Here is a 24,650-nt window from a genome sequence, read left to right on the forward strand (position 1 = left end):
ACGTTGTGTCAGATTTTTGTGGCTTGTTCTGGAAGACTTGTGTGTGTAGCTTTAGAAAAAAACCCACGTCTTTAGAAGAAGATACTGTCGGTTTGTTCCTTCAACAAGGGGTCACTATGCATATCTGATCTGGCAGAGTTTTTTGTCTTTCCTGATGCAACCCCAGTGGGGATGTTCTCCAGCTGCATCTTTAAAGTCAGCTTACTTTGGAAAGTAAGGAACATAAAAAACCTATTTTTCATCTTTTTACTTGGAAGTTAGCTAAAAAGTCGAGCAGCTGTTAGCATAAAGACTGCTAAGAATGCAGGTACATGCTACACATATATTGCCACAGATATTAATAAAAATAATCTCTTTCACTGATGCATGTAATTGGCACATATTTGAATATGAATGAGACTCAAACACTTTTTTAATAAACATTTACTGTTTGTTTGTTCAGTGGCTTGAATGTTGCTGTCCACAGCAGTGATTCAGTCTTGTTCCTCCTGGATGACGACCTCTGAATTACTCATGCTGCTGTGACAAGTTAAAATAACAACAAACTCATGGTCTTAGTATTGATATTCTGTGATTTATTAGATACGTTTAAGACTTTTTTATAATAGTAAAAGAACTCATTGTGTAAAAATAAGGGGGTGAAACTTAAAAGCCTATAATTGATTTGTTCATTTTATCCTTAAGTTAATAAGTGTTATCTGTAAACTATGAAGTGGTCTGAAACAGGTCATCTGAGATCGATTGCTTAGCTAGGGGAAATCACGATATTTTCCTCATTCAAGTAAAAGTACTCAGTGAGGAAACACCAGCTCGTTACTTTTGTGATTTTTTTCTCCTCTTTGACACACTAACATACAGGAAACACAGTAAAAATAATTCATCTACTGGTCAAGCTTACCTCTGCCTTTTCTTCATTCTCTCAAAGCAGTCAGGCAGAAGAACACACAGGGCCACGAGTACCTTTTATTAGTTCCTGAAGGGTAAAACAGTAGGTAGAGGGGTGTTTTTTATTTTGCTAGTAAAATGTATGTATTTATTGATTGATATTCATGGTGTGTGTTTATTTTGGGGGCCATTTGGGGGTTTCTAAAAATGGGGTTCTTACAAATAGTTTGAGAAGATCCATTTAGTGTGTTAGTTGCTATGAACTGACTGACTGACTGACTTGAATTGACTTGAAAACTGTTTCTTCTGTCATTTCTTGGGCTGCTTGACCAAGCTCATATAGCATCATGCATCTACAGATCTTGCTGAGAATCCTGCTGTTATCAGAAGATTGTATGTGGTCATAAAAGGATGGGGATGCACAGCAACAACACTCGGGCTGTGACGCTTAACGATGCACTACAACCATGCACTACAAAATTACTACTTCACCCAGAGAACTTGATATTTAATCTTTTTTAAAGAGCTTTCTCTGTAAACCTTGAGATGTTTCTGTGGATAAATCGCCGCAGATCAGCAGTTGCAAAAATACCCTGACCAGTCCGCTTGACAACAACAAACAAAAATGCCACATTCAAAGTCCCTCAAATCACCTTTCTTCCCGATTCTGATGCTTGGTTTGATCCTCAGCAGGCCATCTTGACCACAGCTACATGCCTAAATGCATATTGCGGCCACGCGACTGGCTGATTAAATATTTGCATTAATAACCAGTCAGTATGGGTTTCATAACAACCAATAAGACACTTTCAGTTGAACAATAACATCTCAGTCGAGTGAATTGTATTCATTTTTCAAAGAATCTAAATGAGATGGCTGAGTAGAGTCAGTGGGTGGACTACATTGATTTGGTTCTTTTGGATGCTTGATTAAAATCTCCACAGAGCTGACATCACGCTCAGATGTCACCCATCACTGCCTGATGATGACACCACTGCATCGCCTTGAAAGCAATCCTCGCTCAGGCGAGCCCCACCTGCCTCTGCCTCGCACGCTGTCATACACAAAACCGAAAAATGCTGTTTTACTGTAATTTTTCAGCACTGTCTCAACATACATCACTAACGCTGGGAGTTCTTGCAACAACAAAAAAAGAAAGAAAAGAAAAAATCACAATATGGACTCAAAGTGGAGCCATTTGTGGAGCACTGCAATTACATGACGAGCAGATGGGGTGGGGGGCAAAGAAAATGGGGCCTGTGGGTTGACTAATGAATACCCTGGGGGATTCTCTCTCATCGGGGCGGAAGAATGAAAGTATGATGGTGCAAACGACATTCAAGCTTTCTTTTATGTGCGACAATTCCCCCTCCCTCTCTCTGGGTGAACATTAAAGGAGGATGAGGCTGAGCACAGAAAACAAATAGGCAGCCCTTGACTGTGATTATATGTTTGAGCAAATTGGAATCAGAGTACAAAGGAAAGCCACTCTTTGTTTGGGACCTGTAATAGATTCTTCATGGAAGTGAGCATTCATGGCTGTGTCTGCGTGTATGCGTCCGAGATGACAGCACCTACCAGGAGGCCGGTATAAACTTTAGCCATCACACACTGACTATAATTGGCCCTGAGAAAGAAGGAAGCAGATATTCAACATTTGTTTCCATCTTCCCACTACACATGATCAGTCCCACATCATAAGACAACTGCTCTCAGCTGATGCCCTTTCAAAATGTACACAGGATAATTGGGTAATCGCCTCCAATCCCTTTATTACCCACATTTTCTGTATGTCATTCCCCCTGACACCCACTATAAATATAAAGGCCCAAACCAAAACTTAAAAAAGATGAGACTTACCTTTCAAAATAAATGCATCAATCATGGCGGATGGCTCTATCAATGAACAAATACTCCAGCAAAATTCGGCTCTCACATGAATAATACATCTGCTGTGGGAGATGCTTTACTCAGGTACAAGCATGTAAACCAAAGTCTCACAATACTCTGTGACAAGTAAGCTTTTGGTGGAGGCAGGCAGGAAAAGAGGGGTTAAACGCCAGCGTGCCACTGTTTAATTTATTCTCTGATGAATATTTAATTGCTTCAGCAGGATGGCCGATCTCTGCAGCTGACGTGGGAAAAGGGAGACTCCACCAACGCTCGCGTTTGATGGAAGTTCAGCTCGCTTTCATCACGTTTCAGACGCTTGTCACAGCCCCGCAGCTGGAAGCAGGCGCTGAGGTAACATCACAGGAGGGTTACAGTAAATTTCTTAAGTAGAACGCACACGTGTGATTATGCATCTATAAACCAGCTTTTAAGGCTACGGGGATTTGAGGCGAACGAAATAGTGGACTCTAGTCTTCAGCGACGTCGGACGCAAGTTGCAGCGAGCATCCCCTCTTGTCATCAAGTGCAGAGATAAGCTTAAGCATGAAGGGATGACGCTCTGAGATCAAAACTAGATTATGTCACTTTGTCGGCGCTGCGATAAAAGCACACGCTACATTATTTTACAAGTCTAATTAGCCCTGCTAATTACCATCCCATGTGGATTTTTGCCAGTGTGACGCTTGCCTTGAGAGCACAGTGCCCGTCCCCATGCATGCATGATTAGGGCATGGTCACAGGCACTCGCTTTAGCAGAGGTTAATAAGGGTGGGTACTGTAGGAATTTTAGGAGGCGGGTGGCAGGCTCTTACACGGTGGATGGAGAGAGTGCAGCGGTACATCGACTCTATATGTGTGCGACGTGAAGAAAAATGAAGAGCTGAAATAAGCTTCCAGAATCCAGCTTTTAATGGTATTTCTGCTTCATTGGATAACAGAGCTGAGAATGACAGGAATCACTGAGGAGAAAGACTCAGTGTGTGATGTGGGTCAGGCATCAACCTCCCAGCAGCACACCCACTAAACACCCAGTTTTGCAGAACACTTTTTGCAGATGTACTGTTAGATCCCTAATATATATTTCTTTAACCTCCTAGGACCTGGCGTCCACATATGTGAACATCACATTTTGGGTTATTTAGACCAAAATACTCAATTTTGCTCTACAAGGGCCTGATATCCACTTACAAAGACATTATACTGCAACTGTTCTATCACAATTTTAAACGAATATCCTCATATGTGGCTCTCATTTTTCTTAAAAACAAAAATAAGGTTAAAAAAAATCTGGTAATTCTTTGTTTTTACATTCATTGGGCCCCAATATGCCCAAATATCAAAGAGAAATTAAAAATGCATGCCATGGAAGAGTTCGGGTCTTAGGAGGTTAAGGATTTTTTTTTAAAGCATTAATGATTGGGGTAGCAGCAGTTTCTACCCTTCTTTGTAGATGGAATTAAGAGACTCGTTCAAGGTGCGAGAGCAGAAAAACAGCAGAGAGTGGAGATGCTGGCAATCATTTTTCTGTCAGAAGCAGTAAACTGTGCAAAAAGGCACAATGGGACGGTGACGGGCGAGCACGTAGCACAGAGGGCTGACTTAAACTAAATGAAGGAAGAATGTAGCACTGACCAATCACACCTGACAACTGTCATGTAGTTATTTTAATATTTTAAATAAATGTAAATTGCTGCTTGTTATTCCTGTGAAACTCTCCAGTGAGAGGTACCTCCTGAACTCATGCGTATCAGCGCGAGTTGAAATAGCAGCAATTGCAGACGCATGCAATAAACTGCATCCGGGTTGACATCCAAATGGATCCAGACTCGCAGGTGAGAGATTTCAGGGGTTCCCTGCTGGCTTAGCTGTGCTCTGGGTTTCTACATGAACTTCACATGAATGCCTGATGGCTGAACAGTCACATGTCTTTTAAGTCCCTTTACATGTGGACTGTGCCAAGGTTTCATCTGTGGCTAATTGCATCGCGTTTGCTTCCTACCTCACAGGACACATTCAATCAAGTGCTCTGGCTTACAATTATAATAATTCTTCATCTATCTAATTTCAGTTTTATTAACTGTAAGATGGAATGGGACTGTCAGAGAAAACCACAGTGTTTAGACCTTATCCATTCATTTATATGTTGATATAAAGCACAAATATTGTAGACCTTTGGTTCACCTCACCCTTAAGTCGATGGGAAAAAAAAATGCAACATCCACATTTTGATCTCATTCCCCTGTGGTTACACTGAACATGTGACATATGCAGAACATTTGTGGAGTGGATGCTGCAACATTGTACCTCTGCTGTGGTAAATGAACCTGGTTACATCATGCATGAGGTCAGAGTATGAGCTACACGTATCTGCTAAGCAATACATTAAAAATTCAAGACAAACCAGTCTTCCCTTTGGTCCTTTTACATAGTAATGGTACAGAGGATCTGAGAGGTCTTTAAGAAGACTCCAGCAAATAGAAAAATACTGCAAAGACACACAAAACACAGCAGAAGTTGAATAAAACATAATGAAAATAGAAAAACAACCTCAGAAGTGTTTTTTGGGGCAATAATAACGTAACAGAGTAGCCATGGAAGTGACAAGCTAACAATTAACGGCTTATAGCAAACTTGTATCTACAGTATTATAAGAATAATGGGATTAAAACACACATTACCTTGCGTCTTTTTCTTCCTCGCAACACTTCCAGCGACACTTCTGTTATGTTTTGTGTGCTTTTGCAGAGTTGCGGTGCATTTGACCTCTTGGGGCCACCGTATAATGGCTTAGAAAATGTTCTCTCATTTATTTTTAATGAGGCTTCCAGAAAACATGACTGTCATGGCTTTATTTTTTGCCAGAACCAGTAGTAGTTGCTCATTGATCTCATCCCTGCATGCTGTAGCCTGTCAAAATTAACTTACCCATATTCCATACGCTGAGTAAAAAGTACCTTCATCAGCTCTGTACTAGTTCAGAAAACTGAAGACACAACACAGTCTTGAAACAAATTGTCATAATTGTGTTTTGCCTATGTTTTAAACAGCCTTTATGATACACATATTGCCAAAAATTAAAAACATATATATTCTGTGAACGTTTCACATATCCTAAATGTTTGATGTTGCCTAGTCCTTAAAGTGTGCTAACCCCTGAATCCACTTTAAGGACTAATGCACATCAGCCATAATGACCTTGCAGGTGTGCCGCTAACAACCCGCCAAAAAACTGTTGTGATTTTAAAATGAAAACCAATTTGGAGGAATTGTGATTGAACACCGAAACCAGGAAGGACAAGCAGCTGGCATTTTCTAAGAACAAGTTTCCCCCATCTTGAAAGGCTTCGTTTTAAAACGCTATCCATTTAGCCAAAACGTGTCACCAGATGGTGACTCTTAAAGTGAAGAAAAACACATAGTTAAATGTAGTGTTGCACCAGAAGACGGCGGGAATCTTTAATTGCGTGTCTTGTCTCCAAGCCAGCATTCAGTTTGTCAGACGAGATGGCGAATCCGTTTGGTTTCAAATGAACCTCTGAGATTTTTCTTTATGCCTCCTGTTGTGTTTGGGCTTGCAGTAGTTCTAGTGGATGAAAAGGAGGTAGGTTGGGGTGGGGTAGCTGGTAGGGTACGGGGGCACCCCAACAGTAAAGGTGGCATTAAGAGACAGGAGGTGAAATGGAACCCACACACTGAAAGGAGATGAGAGCCCTGAGGTGCACAGTGGGCTTTTTTTTCTGTCCCATCACACCTGTTTACAAGAGGAAATGGTGATGTCACCCACTTACACTTTGGGACAATGGTGGCTGGAAGAAAGCAACAGGTCGAGAAGGGCGGTGGGAGTAGGGAGAAGGAAGGGAGGGGTTGTCAAAGGGGCTGAAGAAGCTCTCTGTTTTATTTACCATGGATACTATGTTTTGGCCCCTCTGCTCGAGCACAATAACACTCGCTGCTTCAAGTTCCTGCCCTCCCTCTATTCTCTCTTTCCTTCCTTTAATTCTGTACCAGCCTCTCCTCATACATCATATGGCTTGGGCTCGAAGACACGAATTTCCCATCTATTGAGACTTCTCTGTAATTACCTTGAGGGGAGAAGGGGGGGGGGGGGGTGAGGGGGGTGTAAAATGGGGAAGTGAAGACTTGTTGGGGGGGGGCACATATTAAAAGTGCCTGAAAAAGAAATACTCTGCATTCTTCTATCACTCTTCACGAATGCAATAAAAGAATGAAGAGGAGTTGGGGAGGGGTGGGTTGGTGGGTGAGCGGGTGTTGGGTATAAGTGTACATAAAATTGGGGTGCGTTCCAGGAGAGTCGGTCCCCAGAGGGATTCTGAATAAATTAATCACAGCGATTGGCTTTCCCTCTCTCTCTCTCTTTTTTTATCCACCTCCTTTCCTCTTGCGGAATGCTGTCATCTAATTGGGCCTTGCATCTGCACGGGGTTCTGATTGGCCGAGAGGGATTGTGAGAACCTGAAGACCCCGGCCAACGAGGCTGACAGGGGCTCAAAGGGCAGCTTCTCTCCCTAGATTGAATATAGAGAAGCTGGGGGGGTGGGGTTAGAAGAGGGGACACTATTATACGGCTACTAATGGAGCGGCGGATTTGGAGTGGGATAATTAAAACCAATGGAGATGGTGGGGGGTGTGGGCTGAGAAAGTGTGTGTGTGTGTCTGTGTGTGTTTTTACGTGCGCAATGTTCACATGTTTGTAGGAGAGGAAGAAAGAGCGAGAGGCCATGAGAGGCAAAAGACTGAGAGGAGCAAGAGAGGGAGAGGGTGAACCCCACCAACAAAAGCAGGGATGTGTCCCCCCTGCCTGCTGTGGGCTCCCAATGGCCAGACATCTGCCTCATTATAGCCTGCACTTCACTGCATGCTGCCCATTGTCTGCAGCCATTCTGTTTGTGCACACCATTCTGAGGCCAGCAGAAATAGCTGCACAGCCACAAGTTCTGTTAACACAGAGTGAGTGGTGGCATGGAGGAAGTGTTTTGTTTTGAAAAACCTTCCTTGAATTAGTCTATTGCTAGAGAGAGAGAGAGAGACAGAGAAACGGACAGTCGTGCATTGGAGGGAAAATGGTGAAATCACAACAGCTTGCTAAGATGCATGTACACCGATTCTAGGTTGTATTCAAAGCTCAAATTCCACACTGGTTATTTTATTAATTAACAAGCTTTTAACAAAACAGAAAGAAATCCAGAATAAATTACAGAGAAAGGCACTTAACTCTCAGCACTTGTAAAGAGCAGTTCGGGTTTTGTTCACATTTTAATGTTTTCTTTTAAAGCAATTTTTAAAAAAAGGACCAATAGGAGGAAATGGAGTCCTTTTTCTTCTGTTTCACCTTTTCCAAGCTGTTATACGGATTCAAAAATGATTAAATAAAATCCCCAATACAAGCGTAATCCACCTGCGCAGGTGATTACACTTACTTCCACTAATTAGACAGCTTCTTGTGACTCTGTAGATGTGCTGAGTTGAGCCTGCTGGGCGTTTGTTTGCACCTGTTTGTAGAAACTAACAGGTGTTAGTAGGACAGCTTGTATCTCTATGTCGTGTTTTTAGACTTGCAAGAAGATAAAAAGCACAGGTGTAATAAATGATTTACATGATGGCTGTGTTGCATTTAGTTACATCAGTCCCAGCACTTCAATATTGCATGCTGGCTCTTTGTCAAGTCTTATTGGGGTACTGAAAAAGCACAGACTCATCATTAAAGTGTCGTTAAACAGACATGTTTTTGCTGCATGGTCATTATCCACATATAATCATATCCATCTGCATGACCTGCAGTCAAGGGGTGACTTTCACTTTACAAAATTAAGCGAATACGCAAAATTAGGTTAACTGTAACAAACATATAATTAACAGCTTAATACAGGGGTGTCAAATATAAGGCCAGGGGGCCATAATCCGGTCGTTAAGTGATGACGTGACGAATCCTACTTCCGGGCCTAAAGTAGTCTGCATTTAATATGGCTTTTGTGTTGTTAACATGTTTAATGTTTTGTATTTTCTTCTATTTAATCTCAAAAAGCTCCTAAAACAGTCAGTGATCACTGTTGACCTCCCTCGGCTTTTATTACCGCTAATCATTTATTTAAGCTCAGTTTTTAAAACCTTAGGATGTAACTCCAGCCCAGCCCATGCAGCAGTATATGAATGACTAACCTCGTATTGTGGATGGATTATCTCAGTTGTTCTCCTGGCTGAAGTTTGGTCCTTTTACAGCATCCTGCCATGCGATTACATTTGTTCCTGACCACCGAGAACACTCACATTAACTTTTATCGAGTGGAAAAAAGTTAGCTTGTTTATATTATGCTAACATAGCTGTGTCGCTAGCGGTCACGTAGCACATCATTATATACCAGCTAGCCAAACTTCAGTAACCCTACAAACGTCACTGCTGTTTAGTTTTCTGTCTTCATTTATGTTGGAAGTGATAACAGAGCTGTACGTTTGAATTTGTTTCCAAAACCCCGCAGTCAGGACATGCTATATTGTATTTAGATAGAAGCTAGCGAGCTAACTCCCTGCTAACTTCTAACTCCGTTAAATGTCATAAATTCCGTTTTCATGGATGCCTGGATGTTAAACTCAGTTGTTACACCTGGTAGAGCAGAACGCTGATCATTTTATTAAAGATGAAAGACTTTAGACAGTTTTTCAACTCTCAGTAATGCCATAGTGATCGTTTGATATATGGACCTGCAGCGGAGACTTCTGTTATTTGCTCTGCTGAAACCCATTTTAATATGGCTCACCTATTCAGTATAATTATTTTTATTCATGTGGATGTCCACCTCTTAAGTCTGACATCATCTTCTTCGTTTCCCAAACTCAAAAAAACACTGTGGTGTCTCTAAGAGTTAAAAACTGACTAAATTCTTTCATCTTCAACAAAAACGATCAGTGTAGCTGCTCTCCCAGGTGTCATAATAAAGTTTCATGTCCAGGTAGCCATGTAAAATTGGATTTACAAAGTTTAACTGCATTTGAACATAGCTTGCTAGTTTACATATAAAGATGACATACCATTTTCCGACTGATGGATTAAAAAAAACAAAACAATAAATATTAAATGAAAAAGTTTTTGATCACAAGTATATTGTTTTTAAAAATGACACTTATTTGGAAACATTGTACATGTATTCAAAGGTTTATGTCTTTAAACATGTTACTGTAACACACACAACACAGTTATAATAAAATGAATCAACTATACTTGATTGACTGCACATGTTGACTATACTTAATTAGGTATCCCATTCTAAATAGCTCTATTATTACACTATACAGGACCTGTGACCTTGAAGGAGCAGTCACAGGTCAAATATGGCATAATTTAAGTCATTATACTGTACTTTCTACAAAACACGCCATAGTTGTAAGAATCATAGTTTTTAAGTTGTGAGGGGTTTTTGACCCCCACTACTAGAACTTTAGCACATGTTGTGAAACCGTGCTTCACATGTGCTTTTGCCTTCATACGGTAAAGTTTCTCCAAACTACAGGTGCTGAAAGCAAACAGGGGTGGCCTGAAATGTGGCGCTTTTCCAACGCTCATAATTTCTTATAATACATGATCGAACTGCAGCGATATCAATTTCAGCCCACTCCAAGTGTCACAGAATGAAAAAGAACTTTAACACTGTGAAAATACATTTGAAAGTTTCTCAAATAAGCACTGAAGGCTTAGTTAGTCCTGTGATGGTTACATTGGAAGATTATTTTGACAAAGAAGAAATGACAGCTAGATCATCCTGACCAGTCACCCTATCTCCATGGTGACATCATCCTTAAAAGGCACTTTATGCAGTTTTCTTTAGTGAATTATCAGAAACCACACAAATGGCAGGGTACCAAGGTTTGATTCTGAGACTGTGTCCTACCCAAAAGCCGCAATATATTTAAGGATACTGATGCTCAAAGTTGGTTATAGAAAGAAAATCATGCAAAACTAAAATGTGACTTTAAAATTTGACAGTTGGAGCGGTGTAAAATTGATTCGGCTGCACTTTTTACGAGTGCTTAAATGTCTCTTTGAGTCATGAATATTTCATGTAGCTAACTGCTGTACTTCAGAGGTCATGAGGGCTCAAAAATGCAAAAATATATTTTTTAAACAACCCTTTGTACTTGTACCTTAGGGCCTGTTTTTTTATTTTTGTTGGTTTTTTACATAGTATGAAGGGAACATTTAGCATGAATTTATTTATACTAAAGTTGTTATTTAAAAAACCTAATAAAAACAGTACCACTGAAAGAGTATGAATGCCAATAATTGCTGTAAAAATGTTCAATCAATCAAATATTACACGATTCCTCCTGTATCTTCATCTCCAATGAAAAACCAGAAACATTAGTGATTACTCCTGCTACTTTTAAATCTCTTCCATCCCCGCTACTTGCACGTGCGCGTGAGACAGATCACAGACTTGCACCTTGTGCAGAGTAATTAACATCAACTTCAGTGTCAGACTGACCCAACTTTCATGCCAAGGACCATTACTGGTCATAAGAAATCAATCTTCTGCTATGACTCAGAAACCAACATTTTTCAAAGGAAGAGCCCATCGAGTCCAAGTCAGAAGACATCACATCAGGTGTCAGGATGTTAAGGCAGAGTTTCATGATATTTTGAGGGGTCTGTGTGAGAACTTTGAGGAGCATGTGCACCACTTTTCTTCCTCTCACAGAAGAAGGCAGGATTCTGTGCCTAGCTGTTGCATGGCTGCTCCCAAATGCTAAACTACTTGTTCAGTGTTGAGCTACTTGGTTGTATACAGTATTGCTTCAAGAGCAGCAAGGCTTCAGGTAGCTGATGTACAGGGTGGGCCATTTATATGGATACACCGTAATAACATGGGAATGGTTGGTGATATTAAAGTCCTGTTTGTGGCACATTAGTATATGTGAGGGGCAAACTCCTCAAGGTGGGCGGTGACCATGGTGGCCATTTAGAAGTCGGCCATCTTGGATACAACCTTTGTTTTTTCAATAGGAAGAGGGCCATTACGTTGAAACCAAGCACACCATTGTTTTTCTTGTGACATTACCAATAAGTTTGACGTGTCACATGGCCCTCTTCCTACTGAAAAAACAAAAGTTGTATCCAAGATGGCCGACTTCTAAATGGCCACCATGGTCACCACCCATCTTGAGGAGTTTGCACCCTCAAATATACTAATGTGCCACAAACAGGACTTTAATATCACCAACCATTCCCATGTTATTACGGTGTATCCATATAAATGGCCCACCCTGTAGAACAGCTCCCAGCGTGTGGCGAAAAGTAGGGCAGCCGCTGTTAGTTCAGACTTTACTGTTCAGGGACCACTTCATGTGGAAATATAGCAAACTACATCAAGGCTGCTATCGATCTGTATTTCATGTTGACATGGTTACTCTAGTGTTTTAAAAGCAGACACTCCCGATGACAGTTCTGGCCAAATTTAAAATCAGCCGAGCATTTTGATGCTTTATGAAAAGCCTTTTTTATTATTATTATTAAGAAGCTTTGAGTAAGGACAGCTCATGGATTCACTGGGCGGTTGCATGCAGACATTTTGACATGCCACAGCAGGAAAAGCACATTTGGCTGCATTCCACAGGTCATCTATTGTGTATGACGGTTCACTGTCGTGGCTTAATGGGACGTTTAATGGAATCGAGTCATTATTATTAATTTTCTGCTGCTTTAAATGGTTGAATAGAAGAATGAATACATACACAAATAAAAGTTAACAGGCATGAAACCATCAAATCCTGCACATCCTTGTTTCTTCAGGTATTGTTGTCAGTTTGCTAATCGTTAAAAGCACTGGAGACATTGTGTACGAGTCGACGTGTAGCCGACAAGCACTTCATCATTTTATTTATGCTACAGTGGGCGGGGATTTAGCCAAATGGGATTAGTAGCTTATTCTAAACTCTAATTTTCATAACAAGCTATGACAAGATAATCTGACAGACTGTTGCTAATTTTCTGCACTAATTACATTTGCAAGGTTTGCGTGTTAAAGGTGTTAAAGCGTTCAGATAATTAATCACTGCAGAAGACTGCCATGCTCTGCGCTCTGCTTTACACATGCAAGACAGAGGGAGATGTGAGACCACACAGATAAGACTGAAACCAACTTTGTAACTTTGGGGTTTTTTTTAGCCTTTTAATCCAATTTTCATTTTAGCTGTAGCTGGAAAGGGAAGAAGAATACAATATTTAAGCAAATACCTTTCAATGTGGACGAATGATGAACAAATCACTTTAATCTGAATATTTAAAGAGTGGAAATTATTCCTTTAGTAATTCTTCTGTTTTTCCCCCCAATATTATCTTTAATTTACTTCATGTTTCATTATCTTTTCACACATCTTTCCCTGTTAAAGATTTATCGTTCATTCAAAATCATCAAGACTCTGAACGCCATCTTAATTTGAGAGGAATGCAAGTGCCTTTTGCAAGAAAGTAAACAAATAAAAGCACCCGAGACAACCTTCGCCTGCCTGCACATACCAAATGGGCACTTAGTTTCAAAGTAGAGCTGGCCGCTGTGTCCTGCATACTTTCATATACCGTGGTCCCTTTCTCCTCAGGGCCTGAGGTGAATGTGGCCTTTGAAAGTGGAGGGAAAGCAAACATGTAGCCAGCAGCTCTGGCCTGGGAAAAGAACATCCAAACTGAGTGGGCTGTCTTCAGAGCAACAGCCTGAGCAAACAACCTGAGAGGGCTACATGAGAAATGCAGGGGGGGGGGTGCAAGGGGTTTCATGGAGCCACCCAATCTTTCATACAGCAGGGACTAGATCTTATTTGGGTTGTCAGTAGAGCGACAGATGATGAGACACGATGATGAGAACACATGAATCTGCCAACAGATTGTATTCAATTAAGATGCTTGCAAAAAATAATCATGATTAAAAACACCACACCGTTAAATATCAAAGACTTTCAAAGAAAGTTTGAGTAATGACTCCATGCAGGAATTACTGTAAACATGCATTTGAGCCAGAAGTGGTGAAACTCAAAAGCTGTCAGATTTGATCGGCACATATCCAGACTCCTCAAAAAAGACTTTTTGGAGTCATCCCCTAAAGCTTCGATTACACTCCACAGACAGCTAGAGAGCCGTTGGCTGGTTAGTTACGTCTTTGAAGTCTTCTTCAAATCGGCCACCTGGGGCGCATACGTGGTCGGTGCATTGTCATGTAAATCTTTCGTGCATGAGTCCTGGTGTTCACACAGACATCTCTAGAGACCCTTGTGCTCGCCATCTGATGACGACACTCAACCAAATTTACACTAGGGTCCACTGAATGGAAGCGATTGGACCCCAGCTTATATGAACAAAATAAAGCCCCAATAAAAAAAACCATCTGCAACCATTTTACTAGAAGAAATCCTCTTCGAGAGGACTTCAGATTTGGTTGGTGTCACCTGAAGATATTTGCAATGCAAAGTTAGCAAAATTTCTACTATTTACTGAATGAATTATATTTTAAGTGATTTGCTGTTTAACAGCGAGGTATCATTGCATTTCTTTGTCATGAATCTATTACTGTGTTAAATTCAATATGCAGATTTACTTGTAAATATGTTGCTACAGGTGTTACAGAGGTTCTTTAATTATAATTATTGTGCATAATCGGTGCACAAAAAGAAAAAAAGAAATCAAAAGCTCTCCACACACACACACATACATACTAACAGTGCATATTTGAAGTGATGTCAGACTCCTTAATGAAATATCCAATAAGAGTCCAGGACTGAAGACATCTGCACGCCTGAAGAAATGAGGGTGCAAGGTCTGATCACTGCTGCTTCTAGTTTTAATCAAAAGATACCTCTCGCCAAATTACAGAGAATACATTAACCAGAAAGTTACAGTCATGTTCAATTCAGTTTTATTTATAAAGTGCCAAATCACAACAGTCGCCTCAAGGTAAAGACCCTTCGATAATCAAGTGAAAACCCCAACAATCAAATGACCCCCTTTGAGCGTGCACTTGGCGATCGTGGGAAGGAATTTTATTATTGTATGTTAAGTCATATTAAGCCACAGGTGATAATCTATTTGCTGTTGCATTATTTTGCATAAATTCAAAGGTCTGCCCAGTTGTTTGGCACGTGACATTTTATTAGCAAAAAAATAAACAACACAAAAAAGATTAAAAAATAAATAATTGTTAGGGTCAGAGTTTAAAGACAATTTTACCAACCAGGATACCAGATACAAAATCATCCTATCAGAGCTCACTGTTATTTACAACAGTAGAACCCAATCAGAAAGAAATAATTAGGCGATTCTTGCAAGTGGTCCAGCTTTTTGGAACGTGTGTGTATTTATTTACAATTTTCTTGATGACCTTTTTGGCTTGGAACTTAAGTTGGGCATTCCCTTCACTATAGAACCGTTGAGTATTAATTAAATTACGTTAATTTGTAGAGTTCATTAATACTTTTGATTTACAGCCAACAGATGAAGAGTGTAAATGCAGAGAGATGTGAATGCGCCAGCACCCCCCACACGTTACCAAGTCGTGACTACTGTTCACATTGAGCGGATCAGAGCTCACAGATCAGGGCTTTCAGTGTTTAGACTGTGGATTAACTATTGTGTCCGGCTAGCACGATCACCCCTGACTCAAACTCTCTTTCACCACTCTCCACTCTGAGCCCACGATGCACACCTGGCTTAGAGGTGGGTGTAAGTCTGTGAAACCAGATTATCCTGTTGGTCAATAAAGATGTACACTTTAAACCACTGTATCTGCTTTCAGAAGTTATATATTAATTGGGAACCTCATGCATTTAATTCAGTTACTATTCAGTCAGTCTGAAACATAATAAGCCAGTCTGCTGACAGCAGCATATTTTTCAGGGCTTCCATCATGAATAGCCTCTTTCATTCTGGGTATATGTTTGTGTTTGCTTGTTGAGAGTAAAAGCGATACGCGCTTTCACGTCTTTTTTTAGTGCTAAGGAGTCTGAAAACTCGCTAAATATAGCGACAAAGTCACTAAGTTGGCAACACTGGACGTGAGTGGGATTCACAAGAGGTAAAACAACTATGGCGCTTTCAAAAAAGAGAAAAGTAGACACCGAAAATAGAACTTTCTAGACTGAATGGACCGACACATATATGTTCATTCTTCCGGCCGCAAGCAGCAAACCAGTGTGTCTCATATGTTCAGAAACCGTGGCACTGATTAAAAGTGTCAAATGCCACTATGAGGCAAAGCACAAAGCTTTTGAACAATCATACCCACCCAAGTCTGAACTCAGGTCCCAGAAAATTAGCAGTCTCAGAGCCCAATATGATTAATCCACAAGGATCTTAACCAGTTCTTTCACCGCCCAACAACGTGCTCATGAATGTTCCCTCAGAGTTGCTTGGATTTTAGATCAACACAAAAAGCCCTTTGCTGATGCAGGTGTTGTCAAAGAGTACACGAGTGCAGTAGCAGAAACATTACTTGAGGGTAAACAAAAAGAAGAGCTTTGTGACAAAATAAAGCAAATACCTATGTCAGCATCAACAGCCACAAAGAGAAGTGAAATATTAGCTCAGGATGTGCTATCCCAGCTGGAAGAAGATATTCATAAGACACCATGTGTAGGCTTGGCTGTAGATGAGTCCACTGATGTGTCTGACAATGCTCAGCTGTTAGTTTATGTAAGGTTCTTCAACAATGATAAGAATGAGTTCTGTGAAGACCTGCTAGGTGTAACTTCCCTTCACAGCACTACAAGAGGAGAGGATGTTTATCTGGCCATTAAGGAAATGTTAACAAAGCGAGGAATAGAGCCAAACCAAGTGGTTTCAATAACCACAGATGGAGCCCCTGCTATGATGGGGAGAGAGAAAGGAGCTGTAGCAAGAATGAAAGAGGACAATCCCGAGCTAATCTCTTCCCATTGCATTATTCATCAGTCTGTCTTATGCTCCACCCTGTCAGATGAGTATGCTGAGGTGATGAAAACAATGATGAAAATGATAAATTTTCTCAGGGCATCTTCTTCTTGTCAGCATCGCATGCTCAGGGAATTTCTCAGAGAAGTTGATGCACACGCTGATGATCTTCTGCTTCACAACAATGTGAGATGGCTTAGCAAAGGCAGGGCATTGGAGTGATTCTGGTCCATCAGAAGTGAAGTAGCAGCTTTCTTGGAAGAGCTGGAAAGTCAGAAAGCAACAAACTTTTCTCTCTTTTTAAATTATGGGAAAAACATGGATATTGTGGCCTTTTTGGTTGATATCCCTTCACACCTGAATGAACTGAATTTGAAGCTGCAGGGCAAGGACAATTCAATTTGTGAACTGGTGACAGCTGTCCGCTGCTTTCAGAGGAAACTTGAAGTGTTCAAAGAAGACCTGCAAGGAGACTATGCTCACTTCCCAACAGTGAAGGAGCAGGTTCAGGGACAGAGAGATGTGTCCTCTTTTGTTGACTTTGTCGATAAGCTGATTGAAAACTTCAGCAAACGTTTTGATAGCTTCAGCTTTGGACAGCAGCTCACCATGTTCATAAAGAACCCATTTCTCATCACTGATGTCAGAGGGTTCTCAAAGGAAGTCATACAGCACTTCTAGTGGGCAAATGCTGGGCCTCTTCTCCAAGCAGATGTGGCCCTGAAAGAGCAGTTTGGAAGAACTGAACCTGCCACTTTCTGGCTCCAAATGATCTCTGAGACAGCTTTCCCAAATCTGAGGAAAGTAGCCCTGTACATCTTGACCATGTTTGGCTCCACATACAGCTGTGAGGCAGCTTTCTCCACAATGAACATAATAAAAACTAAATATCGTTCCAGGCTCACCAATGAGCACCTACACTTGTGTATGAGAATGGCCCTGACACCATTCTGGTCCAGTTTTGAAATCCTGGTAGGGCAAACTAAAGCTCAATTCTCTCACTGAACAACAGAAAGTGGGGAAGTGGAATATAAGGGGGTGAAAGAAAGAGAAACTGTAAAATTGTTAAGATGTTTTGATGTTATCTGTTGAAAATGTATTGAGACTGTTAAGTCGAGATGTAAAAGGTAAAGAAAAAGGGAAACTCAAGCTGCTGCTATTTTTTTTTCCTGAAATTAAGCACTTTGTTTTAAGATGCACAATTTAGTCATTTTATTTATTTTCTCTAATTCATTTTAAACAGCAGCCCCATATCTAATGTAGGCCTACTGTGTGTTTCAGTGTTAACAATAAATTTTGTTGAAATGTTTTCAACTTGTATTTTCATTGATTTGACAGTCTATTGTTCATACGTTCAGATATTAATGAAAAAAAAAAGGCTGCTTCTCTATCACAATCATAATGTAAGTTAGACATTATGATGTCCCGGACCGCTGCTTGAGAAGATTTTCTCCAACCGGACCTCCTCAAATTTTAGTTTAATACCCCTGGCCTATAGCTTCAAGGCTAATGTGTAATTCCTCTTTTACTCTCCACTCGAATTGTTTACCTGCACACTAAGTCTGCCTAATGCTGGAGTAACACTAAAGAAAACAGTCATTGGAGACAATGGCATGGTCAGATTTACTGAGACTGTGATGCAATAAACCTGAAGATGAACTTTGAAGGTGAGGACCGGCTTTGCAACCACACGAAGCAAAGTGTCGTATTTAAAATGAAGCTCATGTAAGGGAGATCTGTGAACACTCATCTGCCTGCTATCCTGGGTGTGCAGCTGCACTACCTGCTTGCCACACTGTTAAACTCAATATTGTCGTCATTACTCTAATCCAGTCTGCTTTCTTTGAGCCAATCAGCCTCCACTCTTCATGGTTTGTGCTCTGTGCTTTCCATCATTCTCACTTTCAGACTCGCATTTGTGCAACCCACATCCTCCCCGTCCCAACCTCACAGACACCACAGCTGGAGCTCCATCCAAGCCCCAGTCTTCATCTTTACCACTCATCTACACTCCAGGCGTCCTGTCCTAAATCCTGTCACCGCTTGGATTCCTCTGTGCCATAATGGGTCAGCGGAGTCTAATTGTCAAATATATTAATTTCTCTATGTCAATAAATCATGTTTAATTCTTTCTGAATATCTTTCCTTACTGAAGGAAGACAGTAAAAACAAAAAGCAATAATATGGAGTCAGTCTGCTATCAGTTTACAGTTCAATGAGGTTAAGTTGGCACTCTGTACTTGCGATCCATGTGTGATAATCTGGTGAGCAACTGTGAAAAATTGTCAGAAATCGCACACACATACACAGAAATTTGCAATAAATGCAAACTGATATTAGCTAAGCTACATAAAGTTTACCTCCAACCAGAAACTCAAAGATTTGAAACAAATTCTTCCAGAAATAGTTACAAAGTTGCTACAGGGTGGTGGGTTTACTACTACTAGGCAAAGGAGCTAGAAGCGCAACCAGCTGGCAACTAGTCGAGTGCTCTTTTGCAAAGAGATATGTTGTAGATAAGTTGGATCATCTGCACCGACAAAGTCAGACTGATGCTGGCAATCAGTCAGTGTTCCTGAGAGGGATTGCAGTCAGTCCGAGTCGGACCACAGTTCTTTGATACAGGCTGCTTCTTACCAGGCGACCTGTGCAATCAGCTTGCAATCAAAAGTAGTCATTGCAACTACTTGCAATCATTCTCCAACAGCCCAAATAATTTAGTGCAAACATCAGATCTTTTCCTGGTCACAAGGAGGCTGGCATCTAGCATTACTAACTCATAAACATGATTGGTCATTGGAACTACAAGTTTTAGCTGTATACACCACTATAGTGGGTTTTAATTGAGTAAATCAACACAGCATAATGTTAAATATAAAGATTGTTTTTAATACTTCGATGAAAATCCCAGTAAGTTGTTTGTTTTTTTTACAGTGCACATATTAAGGTTTGCAGAAACAGTACCTCGGGCTACGTGTTCTTTCAGTTCTCAGTGGTGTTGCACCACAGCATGTGTTGGGCCTGCTGGTCCTTCCAAAATAAAATTCTGGAGGAGTAATTTACTACCAACAAAAACACTCAGTGGTGCACTCTGAATATTAGTGTTATTGAAACTGAAGTTCCATAAAAGAAAGAAAAAACAGACATTCAGAATCAGTTCAACTTAAGCTTATTTCTAAATACAGAAATGTCACACTGCATTGAACAGATGTTACTGTAAGCAAGTAATTTGATATTCTGGAGTAATTTTATATATAAATAAAAGTGTACATCAATTAGGAGATTTGTTTCCTAGATGAAATGTGACATTGCGTTAAGATTGTTGAGCCAGCATCCTGCAACACACAGTAGCTCGGTCTACATGATGGTCTGTGTTTTCAAAAGTAAAAGTAGAGTATTGCTTTTTTACCACTAGAAAACAACATACGACTATATTATAGCCAGTTTTTTCCCAACAATTCACTTCTTAAAGGGCGAATGCCTACATCGTCCTTTCACACAACACTGTGGTGCTTCATGTGCCAGATACGATCCAGCAGGTAATGGCGTGCTTGAATGACGGGGGGAAACAGATGGTCAACAACAGCCCAGGAGAGACGTCTTTGAGTGGGCCACAGCACCAGGAGCTGCCAACAAAAAGCTCTTCAATCCAAAGTCCAGGGAGGGAACAAAAGGCCAAACGCAGGGTGAGTCAAGCCTTATTCACTCAGCAGCTGGCTGGGAACCAACAGGTCAGCAAACCCAGCACTTCTCAAAGACAACAAGAGAGAAACTCAGTACAGTGTGGCAGAGACGGATGGACAGCACATCATCGGAGAACCAGTAAAATCACTGATTGTTAGAAAATGCAAAAAATGGGAAATGTTAGATGAACATTTGTAAATCTTGCAGGATTTGAATTTACAAAAAGCAGAAACACATGCTCTTGATGAAATAATCCGGGAATTTTTTCTCGCTCGTGTTTTTGAATGCAACCCAGAACTTAATTGACTGCTATTTGTTCTCATGCGGATACGTGAAATAGATTCGGCAAATACAAATCGGTCCATTTAAATGCATTTTGAGTCAAAGCCGAAGCCTCGTAGGGCATCAGAGTGTTCATTCCTGCTGTAATTCATTCAGATTTTGATAATTATTTCTCCTGGGCAGAGATAACCATTACCAGACAAGTGAGTGTTTAATTTAATCTGTGCATGCATTTGCAGACCCTCAACCACAGCTGTGATCAGTGCCAGTGTTTACACCGAGACAACAGTGGAAACAGCCACCTTGTATATTTTAGAAGGCTTGTGGCGTGATTTATAATACAGTACAGTAAGATTGGCTGTAACTGCCTGTCTACCTGCCTGGCTGTCTAATTACATTTTTTCTTGTCTGTCTGTCTGTCTCGCTCTTTTCTCTTTTTTTGCTAGATTCAGTAGCCTGACTGAGCCCTGTTAAAGTTAATAGCTCTCCACAAGCACAGACGCCCAGACAAGCCAACACTAATAAAACTCAAGCAAATTATATCAGAGAAAAGGAGGCACCGAGGAGTCATTTTGTTATTGGGTTCGGCATTCCTCAGCTTCGGAGAGGGACTCTTGCGTCATGCAGAACTCGCTCCGAAACACTATAAAATAACAAAAGGAATAATGCAGACACTGGGATTGAATATGCACATGGACTCGGAGCATGACTGAGACATTGTTGAGGCCTGGCAGCAACATCCCGACAAGGTGAAAAGTGTGCTGGCAAAGCTCCTGTCCTCTTAGCGTCTGTCATACACCATATCCTGTGGCAGACTGCTGGTATTAGACATCTGGCTTGTTACTGTCTGCCAAAATACAATTATCACAAAGGTCAGCAGAATAGAAATGTTAAGGCAGCACCACGTTCACTGTGATTAAAGCAGGTTGAAGCCGGCTAATTTGATTAAAAATTATCCAATTATCCTGGAGTCTTGAAATATAATTTCTCCTTTTGTTTTTTAAGCCATTGTCTGAGGTATAAAAATATCATATCAAATAAACTCACTGACTTCTATAAGTATCCTTTCATTTTGTTTTTGTGTTTTGGTTTTTGTCCATTAATCTGTACACTTAGCTGTGCATCAGAGCAGTCTTCCAAGGAATTACATTCACGCTGGGCAATAATACAAGATGGTTTGCATCCAATTCCATGTCCAACGTCAGTGCAGGAAGTAGTGTGTCCGGTGCATGGCAGGGGAAACACGAGGTATTAAGCCTACAATGTTGAACAGTTCCAGAAGTCAGCATCTGCATCAAAACTACTGCAATTATGTCTTTTTCAGATTATGAAAACCAAAGCAGAAAGTCCGAGAGGTCAAAGATTATAATTACTCTTGACCACAACAGGAATACATTATTTATGAGTTTTTTTGTTTTTTTTAAATCATGCTTACGCTTTGTTTGATGCAACTGTTCATATGTTTGAGTTTTAGTCATCTAAACCTGTACACTCAACCTGTTTGTGAGTGGCTGCTGGAGATAGCTAGCAGTTGCTGTGGAATTGATTGCTAAACCACAGCCACACAAGGCTAGAGACTAGTCAGTGACCAACTGTGAAAAATGCATATTGCTCAGTTGGTGAGTGGTTATGGGAGGTTACTTGGTGTCTTTAAGTAAAAATTTATGGCAAAGAGGTCTATAGGGCTGCACTGAAATCTCCTTGCTATTATTTAGTTCCCTAACCGATTGCTACTGCCATCTTTAGTTTGCATGGAAGGCACTTACTCTTCTCCAAGCACTCGTCAATTACTCGCTAAGCGGTAATAAAATTAGCTTCACCGCTTTACCATGTTTCAGGATTAAAGCACAACTTTTATTTTGAAAGGGAACATTCTAGTTGCACTAATTTGAACTTTTAATACAGCTTGGAGATAAAATGGCGAGCGTGCACACAAGTTGGCGTCATTCATGCACACTGTTTGCCAACCTGGCGACCAAGCTATCTGCTAGCAACCAAATATTTTTGTGCTACGCCCTCTTTGGCAACAGCCAGCAAACTCCAGCAAGCATTCACCAACCAGTCGGGGTATCCACATTTTGCAGAGACTGCCTATAAAGTGATTTAACATAAGTGACATTAGTTCCAAGTGAAATCGGATACAATACCAGTAGTAATGCAGTTCTGTTCGACTTGCAGAGCTTCATGTTGTGGCGCTGACACACAGTTTGGCTCACTCCCCCAGCCTGGCTGGCGGTGTGTATCCCTGTCTGAACAAGAAAGACTGGGTCCAACATTAGTCACTGATTCAACAGAGATTAGCGCGTACCAGAAGTGTTTATACAAAGAAATACTGTATATGAATTGAAAAGTTGAGAGTGTAGCTGTCTGTGACTGACAATGAAGCAGACACAAAAAACTGTGGTTAACTCACCGTGTAAACAAATGACATATTCACAGCTACTAGTGGAGCACTTTCTCTGTGTAATGAGAGCTCACAGTTCACCGAGGCCCAAAACCTCGGGCAGAGGCTCTGCCAGGCAGTGTAAATATTTAGGGTCACCTGTCGCACAATGGAAAATATAAGCCATGACTTTCACTGCGCGTGTGTACGTGTGTTTGAGTGTGTGTCCAACAGAGATAGAGAGCCCTTAGCATGTGTGTGTTTCTCTGTTAGCGTATATACTAGAATCCACATCTGTCTGAATTGCGTGCATGTGCATGTGCGCGCATGCACGTGTGCGTGAGGTCTCTGTGGACAGAAACCAACAGCAGACACTTGCACATGTTCGACTAAAAACTTTGATTCCCCCTTTTTTTAACTTTTCAGTTCTTCCCTCCTGCTGGTACTTTGACAGGAGGCAGAAAACAGTTTGTGTGTGATGTGGAAGCCGTGGCATTTTGGGCACCACATTAATCACTGCTCGAGAAATGCCTCTCCGCTTAACATAAACACCATCCTCCAGAAACAGATCATGACACATCGTAGTGCCGAATGCACCAATGCTCGCTTTTGTTTCATCACTCAGCAGCTTCCGTCCTTTGGCTCTCGTTTGAACTGGGAATTTTTTACCTTGTATCTTTTTCTTGTGCATCTTATCATTATTAGTCCTCTGGCGGAATTAAAGTGCCTTTTAGGTGTTATTAGTTAAAGCTGTAAGGCTCATTTTTTTATTTCTGTTTTTTATTGTTTGATCTGTTATTCATAAGTAGATTCAGCACATGATTATGTTTTACCATTAAAACACCTTACAGCTATGCTCAGATTCATATACGCACATATGCACATAACCAGCTCTAATAGCTCTGCCATAATAACTGCCTTAGCTTAGTAAACAATTTTATTTGCAGTTTTATTTGCAATTTTATTTGGTTTTTGATTCCTGAGTCTTGTCCTCCTTTATGATTGTCTGTCTTGCCATCATCGGCTCCACTTCTTTAGCTTTATGTATTTATACTCCTTCATTTCTCCTTGGTTTATGTCAGCGTGTCCGTTTTCTCTTTCGTTTTCCTGGCTGGTTACCTATATGTGCTCCTTGTGTCCTCTTTTATCTATGCTTCTTGTGTCGTTTCGACTGTTCTGGACAACCCAAAAGCCCACATTTTCAACTTTTCTGCCTCCAGGGCCCTGCGCTTGGGTCTTTATCTTTGTAACCCATGACAAAAAAAGAGGGTGAAATTGAATTGATTAGCTCATCCTTCACTGATGCTTTCACCCTTCAACCCCCAGAATATCCCAGCATTGTGGGCAGCAGAACTAGATTTCTAATAAGTCCTGCATATATGCAGCAGCTTTCTCACAGAGCAGAAGGTTAAGTGAACAAACTGGGGGGGGGGGACTGCAACTAAAATTAAAAAAGGTTTGATATATTAGAGCACATAATACAGAAGCACTGTTAGTTGGAGGAGACGGCTGTGATTTGGGAGGACGGGGGCGACTTTCAGAATAAAAATCCAGTGTTGTCAGGGAACAGGGTTACACTAGGAGCATTTATAGGTGCTTTGA

Source organism: Perissodus microlepis, chromosome 19, assembly GCF_051167445.1.
Source record: "Perissodus microlepis isolate ML-2025 ecotype Zambia chromosome 19, ASM5116744v1, whole genome shotgun sequence".
NCBI lineage: Eukaryota > Metazoa > Chordata > Actinopteri > Cichliformes > Cichlidae > Perissodus > Perissodus microlepis.